Genomic DNA, 12,792 nt, shown 5'->3' with positions numbered 1-12,792 from the left:
AACGTGGCATCACAGCGCTATCTCTCATGCCACGCATGGCGCACCACACATCACACCATGAGTCTGCATTACAAACGGCAACATCAAGCGCAGTAGCAGAAACTGGCAGCTGCAGCACAATCTGTGACGATGCCAATGTGTGCCTTGGAACAGGGGTCAATGTACAGTAAAAGTAGGTGTAAGGAAAAGAGGAAAAGTATGAAGTACACTACATAAGGTACAGTAAGGGAAAGTTATTGTAAATAAAGAGCTTATAAAATAAATTAGGAGAATACTGTATAACGTAGGGACAGAAAGCACAACCACAATACTGTACATACAGTATGGACACAGTGTACAGTACTTAGCAGTCCAGATCACAAACTGAAAAGAGAAAGTTAAACCCCTCCTCCACATTGCTACTTATATACAGTACAGTATAAGCTACATAGCAGTTGCTTGACCGTTTCTTTCGATGACAACTGGTAAGACTCTATGGAGATGATCAATACAATTGTTACACTGGGCACGTGTCAATACTGTTCTCCAAAACTTCATTATCCCATCCAAAAGTTCCTGTTTAGTTGTTGGTTTCACATCAGACCTGATGAACCTCTTCAACTGGGCCCAGACCATTTCAATGGGATTCATGTCCGGTGACCTACAGGTAAGTAAAAAAAAATATTCAGTCACAGTACTGTACTTTAGTAAAAAGTGTACTAGAATAATTACTGCTCGGTACTGTACATACTTTTTGGTACAATAAACAGTTAATACAGTACTATAGGACAATACTCACTCTGGTGGTGTGCATTCCCAATTTATCCCTCTCTCTTCAATGAATTTTGCTGAAGCCGAATGTTTGGGATCATTATCCTGGAATAATCGATGTCCTGATGGAAAGCATTTTCTCACAAATGGCACCATACAGCAATCTACTATTTTTTCTTGGAAGAAGGTCTTATCCATGATGCCTAAAGAGATGAGAAATTGTCAGTAACAAGCATACACTGTACAGGACTGTAAATAATTTTTAGAACAAACATTACTGTACTGCACCTTCAAAAATATAGATCGGTCCTGCACCCCAACGAGATATACCTCCCCATACATGGACTTTTAACGGATGCTTTGGACGTGGTTTAAGTGAGAGATGTGCACGGTGTCGGAAGGACAGTCTTGAGAACCTCTCGAGAGAAACTGAACTTTCATCTGTGAAAATTACGTCATTAAAATTCTCTCCACTATCTATCCACCGTCGTGCTTGTTCAACTCTCTTTACTTTATTAACATCCATTATCATGGGATTTATCCTGTGGAATAAAAACAAGTTTTAGTTTACTGTCATGTAAAATCAGTGCATTATTAATATACAGTATATATATTTTACAGTATGTACAGTACCTTGTAGGGCCAAAAGTCCATCCCAGTTCCTTACGCATCCGTTTGATGCTGGAACAGGAGATGTCCAGGTCACATTCTGCTTTTAGAATACGTTTGATTTGTAAAGCTGTACGCTCATCATCCTCACAAGTCAATTTTTGCACAATCTTTTTGACGCTCCTATGGTAGAACACATACAGAGCATATAGCAATTATTGGACAGTTAGTGTTGAAATTGGAACACAATACAGTAGCAATCTAGCAACATACAGTATACTGTAATAAAAAAAGGTTGATGTAAAGTACCTACCATGTGCATTTAGAAGGAAATCTATATCTGGTCCGCGTTCTCTCAAATGCATGATAGCGCACAGTCTGTAAACTAACAAGAACACCACACTCTTTCAGCCATGTACAGTAGATCCATGTACAGTAGAAGCCTGTCTCTCAATTCACGGTGCACCCACTACTGTACAGTACTGTATGTCTGCAACTATGGATGTGAATGTTGAAGCAGCCACTACTACTGTACTGTATATGAACTAAAGGAACCTGAAAACTTGAAACATCTGCATTACAAATGGCAACATCAAGCGCAGTAGCAGAAACTTGCAGCTACAGCACAATATGTGACAATGCCAATGTGTGCCTTGGAACAGGCGTCAATGTACAGTAAAAGTAGGTGTAAGGAAAAGAGGAAAAGTATGAAGTACACTACATAAGGTACAGTAAGGCAAAGTTATTGTAGATAAAGAGCTTATAAAATAAATTAGGAGAATACTGTATAACGTAGGGACAGAAAGCACAACCACAATACTGTACATACAGTATGGACACAGTGTACAGTACTTAGCAGTCCAGATCACAAACTGAAAAGAGAAAGTTAAACCCCTCCTCCACATTGCTACTTATATACAGTACAGTATAAGCTACATAGCAGTTGCTTGACCGTTTCTTTCGAAGACAACTGGTAAGACTCTATGGAGATGATCAATACAATTGTTACACTGGGCACGTGTCAATACTGTTCTCCAAAACTTCATTATCCCATCCAAAAGTTCCTGTTTAGTTGTTGGTTTCACATCAGACCTGATGAACCTCTTCAACTGGGCCCAGACCATTTCAATGGGATAAATGTCCGGTGACCTACAGGTAAGTAAAAAAAAATATTCAGTCACAGTACTGTACTTTAGTAAAAAGTGTACTAGAATAATTACTGCTCGGTACTGTACATACTTTTTGGTACAATAAACAGTTAATACAGTACTATAGGACAATACTCACTCTGGTGGTGTGCATTCCCAATTTATCCCTCTCTCTTCAATGAATTTTGCTGAAGCCGAATGTTTGGGATCATTATCCTGGAATAATCGATGTCCTGATGGAAAGCATTTTCTCACAAATGGCACCATACAGCAATCTACTATTTTTTCTTGGAAGAAGGTCTTATCCATGATGCCTAAAGAGATGAGAAATTGTCAGTAACAAGCATACACTGTACAGGACTGTAAATAATTTTTAGAACAAACATTACTGTACTGCACCTTCAAAAATATAGATCGGTCCTGCACCCCAACGAGATATACCTCCCCATACATGGACTTTTAACGGATGCTTTGGACGTGGTTTAAGTGAGAGATGTGCACGGTGTCGGAAGGACAGTCTTGAGAACCTCTCGAGAGAAACTGAACTTTCATCTGTGAAAATTACGTCATTAAAATTCTCTCCACTATCTATCCACCGTCGTGCTTGTTCAACTCTCTTTACTTTATTAACATCCATTATCATGGGATTTATCCTGTGGAATAAAAACAAGTTTTAGTTTACTGTCATGTAAAATCAGTGCATTATTAATATACAGTATATATATTTTACAGTATGTACAGTACCTTGTAGGGCCAAAAGTCCATCCCAGTTCCTTACGCATCCGTTTGATGCTGGAACAGGAGATGTCCAGGTCACATTCTGCTTTTAGAATACGTTTGATTTGTAAAGCTGTACGCTCATCATCCTCACAAGTCAATTTGTGCACAATCTTTTTGACGCTCCTATGGTAGAACACATACAGAGCATATAGCAATTATTGGACAGTTAGTGTTGAAATTGGAACACAATACAGTAGCAATCTAGCAACATACAGTATACTGTAATAAAAAAAGGTTGATGTAAAGTACCTACCATGTGCATTTAGAAGGAAATCTATATCTGGTCCGCGTTCTCTCAAATGCATGATAGCGCACAGTCTGTAAACTAACAAGAACACCACACTCTTTCAGCCATGTACAGTAGATCCATGTACAGTAGAAGCCTGTCTCTCAATTCACGGTGCACCCACTACTGTACAGTACTGTATGTCTGCAACTATGGATGTGAATGTTGAAGCAGCCACTACTACTGTACTGTATATGAACTAAAGGAACCTGAAAACTTGAAACATCTGCATTACAAATGGCAACATCAAGCGCAGTAGCAGAAACTTGCAGCTACAGCACAATATGTGACAATGCCAATGTGTGCCTAGGAACAGGCGTCAATGTACAGTAAAAGTAGGTGTAAGGAAAAGAGGAAAAGTATGAAGTACACTACATAAGGTACAGTAAGGCAAAGTTATTGTAGAAAAAGAGCTTATAAAAAAAATTAGGAGAATACTGTATAACGGAGGGACAGAAAGCACAACCACAATACTGTACATACAGTATGGACACAGTGTACAGTACTTAGCAGTCCAGATCACAAACTGAAAAGAGAAAGTTAAACCCCTCCTCCACATTGCTACTTATATACAGTACAGTATAAGCTACATAGCAGTTGCTTGACCGTTTCTTTCGATGACAACTGGTAAGACTCTATGGAGATGATCAATACAATTGTTACACTGGGCACATGTCAATACTGTTCTCCAAAACTTCATTATCCCATCCAAAAGTTCCTGTTTAGTTGTTGGTTTCACATCAGACCTGATGAACCTCTTCAACTGGGCCCAGACCATTTCAATGGGATTCATGTCCGGTGACCTACAGGTAAGTAAAAAAAAATATTCAGTCACAGTACTGTACTTTAGTAAAAAGTGTACTAGAATAATTACTGCTCGGTACTGTACATACTTTTTGGTACAATAAACAGTTAATACAGTACTATAGGACAATACTCACTCTGGTGGTGTGCATTCCCAATTTATCCCTCTCTCTTCAATGAATTTTGCTGAAGCCGAATGTTTGGGATCATTATCCTGGAATAATCGATGTCCTGATGGAAAGCATTTTCTCACAAATGGCACCATACAGCAATCTACTATTTTTTCTTGGAAGAAGGTCTTATCCATGATGCCTAAAGAGATGAGAAATTGTCAGTAACAAGCATACACTGTACAGGACTGTAAAAATTTTTTAGAACAAACATTACTGTACTGCACCTTCAAAAATATAGATCGGTCCTGCACCCCAACGAGATATACCTCCCCATACATGGACTTTTAACGGATGCTTTGGACGTGGTTTAAGTGAGAGATGTGCACGGTGTCGGAAGGACAGTCTTGAGAACCTCTCGAGAGAAACTGAACTTTCATCTGTGAAAATTACGTCATTAAAATTCTCTCCACTATCTATCCACCGTCGTGCTTGTTCAACTCTCTTTACTTTATTAACATCCATTATCATGGGATTTATCCTGTGGAATAAAAACAAGTTTTAGTTTACTGTCATGTAAAATCAGTGCATTATTAATATACAGTATATATATTTTACAGTATGTACAGTACCTTGTAGGGCCAAAAGTCCATCCCAGTTCCTTACGCATCCGTTTGATGCTGGAACAGGAGATGTCCAGGTCACATTCTGCTCTTAGAATACGTTTGATTTGTAAAGCTGTACGCTCATCATCCTCACAAGTCAATTTGTGCACAATCTTTTTGACGCTCCTATGGTAGAACACATACAGAGCATATAGCAATTATTGGACAGTTAGTGTTGAAATTGGAACACAATACAGTAGCAATCTAGCAACATACAGTATACTGTAATAAAAAAAGGTTGATGTAAAATACCTACCATGTGCATTTAGAAGGAAATCTATATCTGGTCCGCGTTCTCTCAAATGCATGATAGCGCACAGTCTGTAAACTAACAAGAACACCACACTCTTTCAGCCATGTACAGTAGATCCATGTACAGTAGAAGCCTGTCTCTCAATTCACGGTGCACCCACTACTGTACAGTACTGTATGTCTGCAACTATGGATGTGAATGTTGAAGCAGCCACTACTACTGTACTGTATATGAACTAAAGGAACCTGAAAACTTGAAACATCTGCATTACAAATGGCAACATCAAGCGCAGTAGCAGAAACTTGCAGCTACAGCACAATATGTGACAATGCCAATGTGTGCCTAGGAACAGGCGTCAATGTACAGTAAAAGTAGGTGTAAGGAAAAGAGGAAAAGTATGAAGTACACTACATAAGGTACAGTAAGGCAAAGTTATTGTAGATAAAGAGCTTATAAAATAAATTAGGAGAATACTGTATAATGTTGGGACAGAAAGCACAACCACAATACTGTACATACAGTATGGACACAGTGTACAGTACTTAGCAGTCCAGATCACAAACTGAAAAGAGGAAGTTAAACCCCTCCTCCACATTGCTAATTATATACAGTACAGTATAAGCTACATAGCAGTTGCTTGACCATTTCTTTCGATGACAACTGGTAAGACTCTATGGAGATGATCAATATAATTGTTACACTGGGCACGTGTCAATACTGTTCTCCAAAACTTCATTATCCCATCCAAAAGTTCCTGTTTAGTTGTAGGTTTCACATCAGACCTGATGAAACTCTTCAACTGGGCCCAGACCATTTCAATGGGATTCATGTCCGGTGACCTACAGGTAAGTAAAAAAAAATATTCATCAAAAAATAGCCTGGATCTGTTGTGTTGTTTTGTGTTCTTTTTTCATGCTTGCAATTATCTTGCTGATGGCTTTGCTGATTTTTGCCATGTTTGACGACAAAATCTGTGTAAAGAACAAGAGAAACATGTTACAGTACTTTTGCTGAGTATACAGACTGAGTACAGTATACAGTACATAATTTAATGTTCAGTATCTAAAACACAAGGGGGTATTACATTCTTACTGTACATCAGCCGTAACATGTGTACACCGGTATATACTGTACTGTACAGTTTAACCAGCTAGTAAATTTAATTTTGCAGGCTGTGTTTAATAAATGATTTTTTTGAGCTAATTAGTGATATATATTTCCCAACTTAATCTCACATCAAGCTTTCATACAGTATGCCCCTAAATATGCAAATATGCATCAACCGTATGATTGAGACAAACAGGACAATAAACACAGCAATATTGCGACTGAAACTAAGATGGCCGCCGAGCAAAACAAGATGGCGACAGTCACTCACGGGAGACTATGAGGGGCAGCGGGAGGCTAGGGAACGATCATTGTGTGTGTGATAGTTACTCCATACACAAATAAGCCTCTACGGGGATGGGTGAAGGACGGGGCATACCGAGGCAGTGGGACGATAAACACAGCAATATTGTGACTGAAACAAAGATGGCCGACGAGCTTGTCTGGGTTAGTGGCGAATGCTTGGTCCCGCCACTTAACCAACACAAAGAGCTCGCTGGACGAGTAGTGTCTTGCCCTCATAGAAGCCATTTTGACCAGGCAGTGACGCACATCGTACATCGCACGATGCACGACGCACGTCGACACTAATTCTCTCGTTACGGCAGGCGTCTATGGTGCACTGTAATGTTGTCATAACCGTAGTGGCGGCTATTTTGCACTTCAAACGCACAGTCAGCTTTGAACACAGAGCGCTCTCTCACAGATGGAAACCACTATGACGTAGCCATAGTGCACAAGGCTGAGACCGCATATGCGTTGTCGCATGTTTGCGTTTTGTGTTTTGGGCGCACAGTTTGTGATGCAGAGCCCTGTCTCACATTCTAGACAGTAGATTCACTAGCAGTTTCTGCAGTTATGAAATCACTATTCTGTGGTGCTAAATTGTACGGCACAGTCAGTTTTGAATATTCAGTACAGGCACATTCATAGCGGCACACTAGTTGTCCTAGCAGACGGGGGATGGTGTCCTTGGCAATGGTGACAATTCGTAGCATTTTTCAGGACACTAGGGCAGAGCTGACTGCTTACAGTAAATGGATTAACAAAGCTTCCTTTATTATGGTAATGTGAGGCTCTTTGCTTGCTTTGGGGGAAGGGACCTGATGCACTGTGTATGACTCTCGGTCCACTGGGCATGCGCCAGAAATCCCATCGCAACACTCCTACTGGGCATGCGCCCGCCAGAGATGGAAATGCAACAGCATAGAGTACAATACTGTACCGACTGCAGTAATACAGCTAACTGCGCATGCTCAGTGATAGCATAGCGCTACATGGTGTATGGCTTGGCGCCACAGATCCCATTGAACCCCCCTCCATTTCTAATCCATCGCAGATGGCTGACATCCACCATAGCATGTGTAATACAGAGAGCTCTCTCTCATACAGATCCCACTACTACCGTACTTAGTGTGCAAGGTTGGAGCAAAATCACCAATGTCATAAGTTTGCGATGCAATGCTATTTTGCGCTTCAAACACACAGTCAGCTTTGAACAAAGAGCACTCTCTCACAGACGGAAACCACTCTCAGACACAGTCCAAGGGACATAGCAATAGTGCACAAGGCTGAGACCGCATATGCGTTGTTGCATGTTTGCGTTTTGCATTTTTGGGCGCACAGTTTGTGATGCAGAGCCCTGTCTCACATTTTAGACAGCAGATGGCTGACAGCCACCATAGCCACAGTATGAAATCACTATTCAGTGAAATACAGAGTCCTCTCTGGGCACTACAGATCCCATTGTAAACCCTCCACTGGGCATGCGCATGAAATCCCATTGACGAAAGCGCAGACATTGACAAAAGTTTTGCACTATGGAAACACACAATCTGTTTGTAATGTCTTACTTTTAAGCAGCCATTTAAACAACAACACTACAGTATTACAGTACAGTACAACACTACTAAAGTACAGTAGTTTCACTATAGTGTCCAGAGCAGACAGTGACAAAAAAAAATATATGGTATGGTATATTCTTTTCCAGGGATCGAACCCGGGACCATAATTCTACCAAAGTGATCACCTAACCACTAGCCCACATGACAGCTACAGTGAGCCACAGAGAGTGGCCTCATCCTTGTGCACTCCTCCCGCTGCTGTTTTTTAATTAAAAAAAAAATAATTGTCATACTGTAATGCATCCCATATTAGTGAAAGCTATGCGTGCATCTAATTAATCTACAGTATCGGTTATACCGTGACAACAACTCCGGCAACTTCTCTACTATTCTAGTAACTGCACAGTACCGTATGTACAATACAGTATGTGCAGTGATTTGCATCCTGTTATAAGATGTTACATATGGTACAGTACTATATACTGTATATGTATATTATGCGACATTAAAAATACAGTATGGGTTGTGCGTACATGAAAATGCTGTGAATGTGATATCCACCCAATTTACTGTAAGTTTAACAGTATGGCATTCTGTACAAGGCATTCAGTACAGTGGAGCACTCGCCACCCAGCAGTTAAGCACTATATTACATGCAATTACAAAAGTGGAGCACTCGCCACCCAGCGGTTAAGCACTGTATTACATGCCGTAGCATATCCTTCATTGAAGAATACCACGGTATTCCACAAGTCCATGGCGCGACTCAGAGGCCTGCACGCCACGCCACAAGCCCATGGCGTGACTCTCGCCATGCCATGAGCAACAAAATAGCTGGGCAGATCTGTATTTAACTACTCTCGACTTAACCAAAGGGTATTGGCAAGTGCCATTAACTGAGAATGCCAAAGAAAAGACAGCATTTTTTGCACCGGAGGGGTTGTTTCAATACAAGATGTTGCCATTTGGGCTACATGGGGCACCTGCTACCTTTCAAAGAATGAGGGATAGGATTATAAGGCCCCATAGACAGTATGCTGCTGCTTATCTAGATGATGTGGTCATTCATAGTTCTGATTGGCAGTCTCACTTGCCCAGAGTACAAGCAGTGTTGGACTCCATCTATAAGGCAGGTTTGATAGCCAACCAAAAAAAGTGTTGTCTAGGGATGGAAGAAGTAAAGTACAGTATCTTGGATATACCATTGGCAGAGGTTTGATAAAGCCACAGCTTAATAAAATTGAGGCAATTCAAAACTGGTCACGATCCCTGAATAAGATTCAGGTGAAGCCAAGGGATTACTGGGTATTATAGGAGGTGTATACCCTGTTTTGCCACTATTGCAGTCCCACTGACTGACCATACCAAAGGCAAACAGAAAGTCATGGTGAAATGGAGTCCTGAAGCAGAGAAGGCTTTTCAGAAGTTGAAAACAACATTGTGTTCCCAACCAGTTCTGATGACTCCTGATTTTGACAGGGAGTTTGTTGTGCAAACTGATGCATCAGAAGTAGGTATAGGAGCAATCCTGTCCCAGAGCAAGGACGGTGAGGAACACCCTATTTTTTACCTAAGAAGGAAATTAAATGTACATGAGAGAAACTATGCTACAGTCAATAAGGAAGTGTTGGCCACAAAATGGGCATTGGAAACTCTCAGGTACTATGTGGTGGGAAGGAAATTCAGGCTGATCACTGACCATGCCCCATTGAAGTGGATGTCATAGAACAAAGAGCAATGGGAGAATAACAAGGTGGTTCTTGGCATTGCAAAACTTTAAATTTTCGGTAGAACACAGGCCAGGAAGCCAGCTGGCCAATGCAGATGCTTTGTCACGCGTTCATTGTTTGGGGGCAGCAGTCGTTCCACCCCATAGGTCGAAACAAGGGGGGGGATATGTGATAGAAGCAGTGGAGAAGTTTGAAATGGCTTTTATGTGTGTCCCAGCTTCCTGTCCTATGTGTTTTGAAACCCCAGGAGAAGTCTGTTTGAAAAAAAAACAGATAGAAATGTTGGTTTCGGTGAAAAGCTGGAATGGGTCCTGGGTGAGTGGATGTGAGGAGAGGGAGAGCTCCATCCACAGGCCACTCTAGGTGTTGGGCCTTTCAGCCTGGTAGCAGGCTCACTAGGGCTTGCACCTGGGAATGGCTGATATAAGCTGGGTTTAGTTGTGGCTGAGTGTCTGAGAGAAACCCCTATCCAGACTGTGTCACAATATATGGGTGGTGATGGGGGGTTGGTGGTTGGGTGAACACAGGTGCCAGTTCATTGGGACACTGCTACAGGGGTGTGCCTAATTAAGGCAGTGCGGAGGCCAATGCAGCCATACCATCAGCTCTACACAGGACAAGGCCAAAATCCTGCATCAGGTCAGGTCAACCACTAATATGCTAATGGCTTCGATGGTACTCGATGTTACTGATGGTTATGCTATCTTACATACTGATCAGGCTTTGAGTAAAGGGAGATGGGCGGCTTAATATGACGCTGGGCGTCTGCATCTTGTGCTGCAGTCTCCGTGCGTATGCATTGATTAGCATATTCTTGCAGCAGACTGTTGCATGTATTCTCTCCTTTGCATTCCTTGCTGAAGCAGGTCCCATTTACACATGCACACACACACACACATATATATATATATGAAACCACTTCCGTTTGGTTTGTGGGCCTGATTCACTATGGATCGCATATGTGGTCACGGCTGTGATTACGCATGCAGTCTGACTGTGATGATATGTTAATCCAATGTGATCACTGTGCCACAGCAGCACAACAGAAAGATGCCCACCTTACCTTACACACATCCGTAATATTTAGCAAGACTGCAAAACCATCGGTAACATCAAGTAGCATTTCAGCCTCATGTACACTTCCACAAGCTCTGACCTTATTCATAAATTGTTAAACTGAACACACGCTGTAAGTGCTCAGACTGTGTATGGCATCACAGTTGATAATTTATGCATGGCCCTGCAACATCGTTTGAACGCAATGGCATGCCTGTGTTTTGCTGACCACCCCTCGTCACAAGCCACAAAATGATATGTCCTACCAATTACTCTGTGAAGGGTCTGTGTAGTCTCTGAAATTGCAGTCCCAGTCACAGTGGCAAGATCACACACATGCACACTGTGATACATATGCATGCACAGGATGCAACAGTCGGCCGATTGCGTGCGTAATCGCATTTGCAATCCATAGTGAAACAGCCCCTGTGTCTTCACCTTTTGATTACTCAAATCCACTTATTAGGCCTTACATTGTCATAGTACATTATACAGTAAAATGTATTCAGGAAAATAAACACAAAAATATGAAACTATGCCTTTGCCTTCCACAGAGGAGATTAGTAATCTTTATATTTCATAGGCTAATGCATATTCTTGTTAGGTATAACAAGACAACAAAATTCTTGTTCCTCATCAAGTAGTGAGTGTGTAGAAAGCAGTGGTGTAACTAGGGCAGGTCCACTGGGGCTCATGCCCTGGTCGCTGTGGGACTGGTGGTGGGGAGGAGGGGTGCCACTGGCCATGGTACCAGCCTGTCCTAGTTAGCCAGTGTTGTACTGACCACTTGAGTGCAGTCAGCATTACACATTTACTCAGGACCAGCACTAGGCATCCCTGCGCCCAGCACCATCTTGTGCTGCACAGCCAAGCCCCTTCCCTCCCCATGACCACTTACCCAATAGCGCCAGGCGGAGGGTGGAAGCAGGCTCAGGCTAGCGCATTTACACACACATTTCTGCCAGTGCAGTGGTGATGAGTGTGATAATCAGCAACCAATGAGAGTCAGACAGTTTGGCACATCTGTGACAGGAGATCACGTCATCTCTATTTCCTACACGAAGGTAGAGGTACAGACTTTCCAAAACACCCTCCCTAATTTTAGGTAGAGGAACTGACTATGTTGCATGCATATACAGTCAGGTGCATAAATATTGGGACATTGACAGAATTTTCATATTTTGGCCTCTATTCACCACCACAATGGCATTGAAATGAAACAAATAAGATGTGCTTTACCTGCAGACTTTCAGATTTAATTTGAGGGTAATTACATCCAAACCAGGTGAACAGTGTAGGAATTACAATGGTTTCTATATGTGCCTCCCACTTTTTAAGGGGCCAAAAGTAATGGGACTATCAACTTAAAAGTTATTTCATGGACAGGTGTGGGCTATTCCCTCATTATTTCATTATCAATTAAGCAGGTAAAAGGTCTGGAGTTGATTCTAGGTGTGACATTTGCATTTGGAATCAGTTGCTGTAGACTCTCAATATGAGATCCAAAGAGCTGTCACTATCAGTGAAGCAAGCTATCATTAGGCTGAAAAATCAAAACAAACCCATCAGAGAGATAGCAAATATATTTGGTGTGGCCAAATCAACTGTTTGGAATATTCTTAAAAAGAAAGAATGCACCGGAGAGCTCAG

This window comes from Taudactylus pleione, unplaced genomic scaffold (genome assembly GCF_031769625.1).
Source record: "Taudactylus pleione unplaced genomic scaffold, aTauple2 ptg000108l, whole genome shotgun sequence".
In the NCBI taxonomy this organism is placed as follows: Eukaryota; Metazoa; Chordata; class Amphibia; order Anura; family Myobatrachidae; genus Taudactylus; species Taudactylus pleione.
Note: the sequence above shows the minus strand (reverse complement) of the source record.